Source organism: Anomaloglossus baeobatrachus, unplaced genomic scaffold (assembly GCF_048569485.1).
Source record: "Anomaloglossus baeobatrachus isolate aAnoBae1 unplaced genomic scaffold, aAnoBae1.hap1 Scaffold_2545, whole genome shotgun sequence".
NCBI classification, from domain to species: Eukaryota; Metazoa; Chordata; class Amphibia; order Anura; family Aromobatidae; genus Anomaloglossus; species Anomaloglossus baeobatrachus.
Window position 1 is genome coordinate 54566 of NW_027442115.1, and position 8075 is coordinate 62640.

General features: G+C 50.5%; 1 pseudogene; it reads right to left on the reverse strand.

The window, feature by feature from the left end:
• Window positions 1–6728: 6728 nt before the first annotated feature.
• LOC142262959 (U2 spliceosomal RNA) lies at window positions 6729–6934 on the reverse strand (annotated as a pseudogene).
• Between the last annotated feature and the right edge of the window lie 1141 nt (window positions 6935–8075).

The following is an 8075-nucleotide window of genomic DNA, read 5'->3' on the forward strand; positions in this document are numbered from 1 at the left end:
GGCTATACTACAATAGACCCACTTCCTTACAATGGGCACTTCAGGTTTACAGGCCATCATGCACGTCTGTATGCAGGGGCATTGGTGAACCTCACAATTTTGGACTGCCCTGGCAAAGGAAAATACTACAAAGACTCAGTTCCTCAAAATGGGCACATTAGACTCAGAGGCCTTTATGTACGTCTCTTCTCAGGGACATCGGAGTGCCACACAATGTTTTACGTAAAATCTTTCATGTATTGATCTCAAAAAGTAACATACATTAGCTCTATCTCACTATTGGGTATGTGCCCTTAACATTTCCGCTATGAAAAATCATTTTGGTGTCATTTTGGAAGGTTTTCTGGTGAGTCCGTAAAAATGGCGTAAAACGCGGACAAAATTATTCACAGCTGTGACTTTTGAGTGATAAATGCTTCAAGGGGTCTTCCCCATGCTGTTGCCATGTCATTTGAGCACTCTTCGGAGACTTTTGTGCCATTTTTAGGGTTTCTACATGCTGCCGGTGGTCATTTCACAAAAATACTCGGGTCTCCCATAGGATAACATTGGGCTCGGTGCTCGGGCCGAGTACACGAGTATCTTGGGAGACTCGGCCCGAGCTTCGAGCACCCGAGCTTTTTAGTACTCGCTCATCACTACTAATAAACCTAAAAAATAAAAATAAATTGAATAAAAATCATGAATGTTGTGTTATAACAGGAAATTCGGTGTAAGAATGAATATCCGGGATGAGAGTTCAGCGAATGAGTTATAGAAATTGTTACAAAAAGGAGTGTGTACGGTTTATGCGTAAATTTTCAGAATGCGTACATGAAAATTATATGTATGTGAGAATGTCCCCCATGCTTTGTAAAAAGTTATTTATGAAAATGTAAATAAAATATATAAAAATGCCTAATTATTTATAATTTATGAGAAAGATATATATGTATGGAAGAATGTTATAAGGTGTCCAAGAACCATAAAGAAAAAGGGTGCATATATAATGTTAGAGGTCTAGAGTTCCACCAGGCTATATCACCCCTAAAGAAATAGAAAGAAGACCTTACTACCTGTGTACCCCAAAAAAAGCTATATTTCTTAGCCAGGATTATGGTGGAGATATGCACAAGTGAAATAAGAATATAAAGTAATACAATAAGATTATAAAACCAATATGTGTGCATTCATGCACCACCCGGTACGCTACCCTTGCCAAATTGCTCACTCTAGATCCCCACACGATCCATGAAGCCGTTCCCCCGGTCACACCGCCTGCTGCCGGTTCCCACTCATCCCTGGGGGAGTTAGGCGAGTGGTATCGAGAGCTACATGTCGGCACTGATGATATCCCCATACACCACAAGGAAGGGGTATACCGGGTGGTACAGGAGTATGAGCGGGTTTTTAGCAAGCACCCTCTAGATTTTGGGCAGATTAAAGGGGTTCAACACCACATCCCTACCGGTACACACTCCCCTATTAAAGAGAGATACAGGCCTATTCCCCCTGCGCACTACCAATGCGCCAAAGACATGTTGAGGAACATGAAGGAGGCAGGGGTTATTAGGGACAGCTGTAGTCCCTGGGCCGCTCCGTTGGTGCTGGTTAAGAAGAAGGATGGCACCATGCGGATGTGTGTGGATTACCGGAAGATTAACCAGATAACGCATAAGGATGCTTACCCTCTGCCCCGCATCAAAGAGTCCCTGGCCTCGCTGAGAACCGCTAACTACTTCTCCACCCTTGACCTCACCAGCGGGTACTGGCAGGTGGCCGTGGCACCGGAAGACCGAGAGAAGACTGCCTATGGAACCGTTTTGCTGTACTTGGATGATGTGATTGTGTACTCACAGACGTATGAAGCCCACCTGGAGCACCTAGCCGAGGTGTTCGCGTCCCTTGCCAAGTATGGGATGAAGTTGAAGCCCTCAAAGTGTCATCTGCTGAAACCCAGAGTGCAGTACCTAGGACATGTGGTTGGTGCGGAAGGTGTCGCCCCCAACCCCGAGAAGATCACCGCCATCCAAGACTGGCCGAGACCGACCACAGTGAGGGAAGTGAGGCAGTTTCTGGGCCTGGTGGGATATTACCGTCGCTTCATTAAGGGGTACACAAAGATGGCTGCCCCCATGCAAGACCTCCTCGTAGGACAGACCAAGGGTGGTAGATCCCTAGTAGCCCCATTGGTGTGGGAAGAAAAGCATGAGGAATCCTTCCGCCAGCTGAGAACAGCCCTGACCGGAGAGGAAATCCTAGCGTACCCTGACTACAGCCGCCCATTCATCCTCTACACCGACGCCAGCAATGTGGGCTTGGGGGCTGTTCTATCCCAGGTCCAAGACAGAAGGGAAAAGGTAATAGCTTATGCTAGCCGAAAACTCCGACCGACTGAGAGGAACCCTGAGAACTACATCTCCTTCAAGCTTGAGCTCTTGGCACTGGTGTGGGCTATCACCGAGCGGTTCCGCCATTACCTGGCAGCAGCCAAGTTCACCGCGTACACAGACAATAACCTGCTGACCCATCTAGATACGGCCAAGCTGGGCGCGTTGGAGCAGCGGTGGGTGACCAGGTTAGCCAACTACGATTTCACCATCAAGTACCGGGCCGGCCGTACCAACGTCAATGCCAATGCACTCTCCCGGATGCCCCACCTGTCGGAAGAGGGGCCAGAGGATGATGACCTCGAAGAGATCGAGTTGCCTGCATTTCACCGGCCATTCACTGAGAAGGTGCACGTCTACCAACAACGGGTGAACCTGGATCCGCTGCCCCGACAGGACTGGCAGGAAGCTCAGGACCAGGCACCTGCTGTCCGCCTGGTCAAGACTCTAGTGGAACAGGGTTCTGCTGGGATAGACCCTGCTGCCCCTGCCGAAGCCCAACGTCTGTGGCAAGAACGGACCCGGCTATACCTACACCAGGGGAAGTTGTATCGCGAGCTGATTAATCCAAAGACTCACGAGAAGATCCGCCAGCTGGTGATTCCCCAGGCTAACGTGCCCACCGTCCTGCAAGCATACCATGATGGTGCAGTGCACTTCGGGTGGAAGAAGCTAGAGATGTTGTTAAGAGAGCGGTTCTATTGGAGTGGAATGCGGGAATCTGTGGAGGCCTGGTGCCGAGAATGTGGCCCTTGCGCATTGAGAAGGAAGGACGAGGCCAGCCAGAAGGCACCCCTACACCCGATCATTACACACCAACCGCTGGAGCTGGTTGCCCTTGACCATGTAAAGCTCACCCCCAGCCGAAGTGGGTACACCTACGCTCTGACCATCGTAGACCACTACTCGAGGTTCCTGGTGGTTGTCCCAGTTAAGGACTTAACCGGCCGCACCGCTGCTAAGGCTTTCCAGGCTTATTTCTGTTGACCGCATTGGTACCCGGAGAGGGTGCTTACCGACCAGGGTCCGGCCTTTGAAGCAGAGGTATTCCAGGAATTCTGCCAGTTGTACGGCTGCAAGAAAATCCGGACCACGCCTTACCACGCCCAAACCAATGGCATTTGTGAAAAGATGAACCACTTGGTCCTGGGCCTCCTCAAGACGTTACCACTGGAAGAGCGGAACCTGTGGCTGGAGAAGCTACCTGACCTGGTCGATATGTACAACAACATCCCTTCCAGCTCTACGAAATGCACTCCAGCATACCTGATGAGAGCTCGTCCCGGCCGGCTACCAGTGGATCTGGAAATGGGCTTGGAAGCTTCAGAAGCACTCCTGTCGACAGCTGAATGGGACACTCGGCGGAGGACACAGTACCGACAGGTCCAGGAGTATGTTGAAAAGAACTTGTGCCGGAGTCAGGGACAACAGGAGCAGTGCTTCAACAAGAAGGCGCCTGCCGGTTCCTTCCAATCTGGGGATGTAGTGCTGAAGCGGAAAAGAAGGGCCCACAAGCTGGATGATCAATGGGAAAAAAACCCGTATGTAGTCCAGCCCACAGGATGGGAGAATGGGAAGGCCTACCAGATCAGCCGTGACCAGGGGGGGACTTTGGCCACGGTTTCCCGAGACCACCTGAAGAAGTGCCCACCAGCATTGAGAGTAGCGGATGAGGCTCCAGTTCCCAGTCCAGTGGAGAAGGAAAAAGAGGTAATCCACACCATGATGGGTGATTTTCCAGCAGACTGGCCTACACAGAACGGTGCGGTGATCCTTCCAGTGATACTGTTCCCACAACCCGTGGATGAAGAAATGATGGAAACGGTTAACCGCGAGCCAGTGCCCAGGGATGTACCTGTACCCAGCTCCCCTACGCCTCCGCCTGCCCCACATGATAGCAGGGAGGAGGAACTGACTGTTCCCTCTGCCCCACTGCCTGTCACCACTGACACCGGACCCCGAAGGTCCACTCGCCCCAACCTAGGTAGACCCCCACTTAGGTACAGGGAAACTACTCTTTAAAAGGGGGGGGCTTTATGTGTTGAGTGTACCAGTTTGAAAGTTTTAAATGATAAGTAAAGATGATCAACCAAAGAAGTTTACCTGATTGAACCGTGATTAAACCAGCCGTTGCCGGCAACTGTTGTCCCCGTAGGGACTGTGCAACCATTGCGTAAGGAACTGCTTACGGACAAGCCCGAGAACTTGCAGGGCAACCACAAACTTAGTGCAATGTAAATAAAAATGTTTGTTGGCTTGACACCGTTACTGCCTCCGGAGAGGCTGATTTGGGAGGATGGGCCTGGAGGAAAGGGATGGCCTAGGCCCGCCACTACCGTAACCGGTGGCGATCCTCCGGGGGTTCAGGGGTCCCCTTGGACGTGGGCCCCCTGAAAGAGACAGAACCCGCTCGGGCAACTTGGTGCTGGACTGGGGTCAAGGGGTGCTGCCCGCTTCTTAGGGGCAGCATCAGGGCCAGGTTGTTTGGGTGGGAGAAGAGCGGAAGCTGTACCGTTGTAAAATGTTTATGATGCTTTTACATGTTTTACCGTTTTATTCTTTTTCAGTTGTGAAAATAAAACCGGTGATGGACGGGCAGCCCGCGGACGGTCTGCATTTTACTATAGGGGAATGTGGCGCCCTGGACAAGCCAGGTCGTCACAGGTACTACACCAACACACTCTACACTCCGGCTAGGCACACCGAAGCTAAACACAAATCCTAGTTGCCTTCCTCCAGGGGCTGATGTCCACACCAGGGGGTGGGCCAGGCGGTTGATCCCACCCACCGAGGAGTTCACAGTCCTGGAGGTGGGAAAAGGAGTCAGATTAGAGATCAGTTTTGGAGTTAGAGAAGTGAAGAGGAGAGGAGACTGACCGTGTCCGGGTGTGTGGCCCGGGCACTCAGCAAGGTTGGCAGACGGTGGTGACCTTCTGCAGGAGAGGCTGATTGGAGTGAACCGTACGGACCGGGGATGGGCGGTGGCCCGCCGGTACCAGATCGGGGAGTGAAGAGAAGCCAGCACCATCCGGCAGGGCCTACGGACCCCGACCAGGCTAGGAGTCGCCGTAAAACCGGTCAAATCCGTTAGCGACAGGAACCTCCAGGGTTTCCCAGCAGTCAAGACCCGATTGAAGGCAACAGCTCACACCGTAGAGGGAAGCACAGTCACCGCCAAGGCTACAGTTCCCAGGGCCAGAGCCTGCGGGCAAAAGGGGCTCCCTCAGCATCCATCCAAGCTGGGGAGCGGGTTACCGGTGGGAAGCCCGCTAGATTTTGGGGGAATAAAAGGGGTCCAACACCACATCCCCACAGGTGCACACCCACCCATCAAAGAGAGCTATAAGCCAATACCACCTTCACATTGCCAGTGTACCAAGGACATGTTGAGCAACATAAAGGCGGCTGGGGTTATCCGTGACAGTTGTAGCCTTTGGGCAGCTCTGTTGATCCTGTTAAAAAAGAAGGACGGCACCACTCCCCGTATTGAGGAATCGCTAGCTGCATTGAGAACTGCAAATTATTTTTCTACCCTTGATCTCACTAGTCACTATTGGCAAGTGTCCGTTGCTGAGGCAGACCGGGAGAAGACCGCCTTCGCCACCCCTATGGGTCTCTGCGAGTTCAAAAGCATGCCCTTCGAGCTGTGCAATGCGCCAGGAACCTTCCAGAGGCTGATGGAATGCTGCTTGGGACAAGATTTTAGGGTGTATAAAAAGGGAGATTAGATCCCGTGATCCCAACGTATTGTTACACCTCTATAAATCACTTGTAAGGCTACATCTGGAATATGGGAACCAGTTTTGGGCTCCACATTTTAATAAGGACATTCAGAAGTTAGAGTCAGTTCAAAGGTGGGCAACTAGACTACTACAAGGAATGGAAGGCCTCCCATATGATGACAAGTTGAAAAAGTTATTAAGTGATTATTGGCTGCAATGGGGCTTTCTGGCTGGTGCCAGCCTCTCTTCTTAGCACACAGGAACCACAATCCCTACACCATGCTTCAATGGATTCTCTCATCCCAGCCCAGTAAAACTACATATTTTACACAGTCATAAGCAGCCAAAAGGGATCTATTCTATTCAATTGCAAATGATCTAGATAAGACTGAGAATAAGATACTGCACGGGACATAGCAGAGTTGGTCAAGTTGAGTGGAGATGAGTTTGCTATTTGGCACAGCTTTTTGCATCAATAAAGCAAGTAAAAGGTGTGAAAGATAAAAAAAAGGGTGAAAGTGTGAAAAGTGAATTGGCCAAATTGAGGTGCATATAAAGTTTTTGCTTTCTTTCAATTCACTAATGGGGCTCATTTGAATCAGGTGAATTGAGTTCTGCTTTTGGAAACTGGGTTAAGAAGGGGTGCACCGGTCCTGGAGGTACTGCAATACCAGGTCAATGCGTGCAGTGGACAGAGCAAGATTTTTTCCATCTCCTTGTTCTAAAAATCCATTTAATATATGGTCCCCAGAGAGGGGACGTATCAGATATTAAACTGATAAGAACAGATTTAATTTTTTTTTTTTCTGTTTATCAGTAGGACTTCAAAATAACAAAGGTGATCGCCTCCCGTTGCCTGGGAACCGTCCAGGCACAAGAGGGCTATGTGTCACCAGAAGGCGCACACACTTCCTCAAGGCCGGCAGACGTGCAATCCCAGGCACCTTCCAGTACCGACCAAGGTAGCGTCCTCCGAAACTACACTTGATCTTAGCCAAAAGGCCGAGAAGCTATAACCCGAATTGGTTACGGCCTTGAGTGGCACCCTGGCCTATACCGGACACATCTTAGGGAGAGGGAGACAAACCCACGCCTACAGAAGACATTTTGTCACCCAAGCCAACCCTTGAAAAGGCTGTTTTGCAGAGCAAAAACAAGAAGAATGGTGCTTTTTGCAGCCGCCGCCCACTGCAATGAATCTGAATAACTCCTCCTTTTGGACACAAGCACCTCCCCTCCCCCTTGCAGTCTTTCCAATTCATGATACAAAAAGACGGACGGACAGGACAGGACAGGACAGGCTGCCTGACTTTCCGTCACTGCCACCCTTTGCCATCCTTGCCCGTAGAAAGCCCTTTCATCATCCCCAAACCCTAATCTTTTCCCTTCCCTTCCCAGATGCGTCTCACTCCCTTTCATTAGGAAGTGAGCGCAGCCTTTTCTCCGTTCTGCACATGCGCGACGTTAAACACAAATGCGCAGGCGTGCGTTCCATTACCCTCACTGCATTCCACTCCCATACAGGAAGTGGGCGCAGCTATTACTACGGTCGCACATAAAAGAACCCACGGCCACCACTGCACATAGCTGACTCCACCACAGGACACCCACTTCTACACCAACGCAGGTAAGACAGGATCGGCACCTCTATGCTCCCGTTACAATCAGGCTCAGTCACCATGTGATAACGCTCTCAACTCTTTAGTTGCAGGCTCCCCTTGCTTCACCTCCACTGGCTGTGCTGCCATTTCCTCTCCCACCTGGAAGGTATACTTTATTCCACTATTTTCCTGTTTCTCTCTTCCCCCTTTTCCCATAACCTACTTTTATCTGCATTTGTGGGGTATCTATATGCTATTTACATCATAGTTTTATTCATTAATATGGAAGGGAAGAGTGCCCATGAGAGTGTTGAACTGCGGAGAGCAAGAGATTAAGCTGCTCCGATTTGCCACCATTGATAAGCTGTTCTCAGTAGATACAC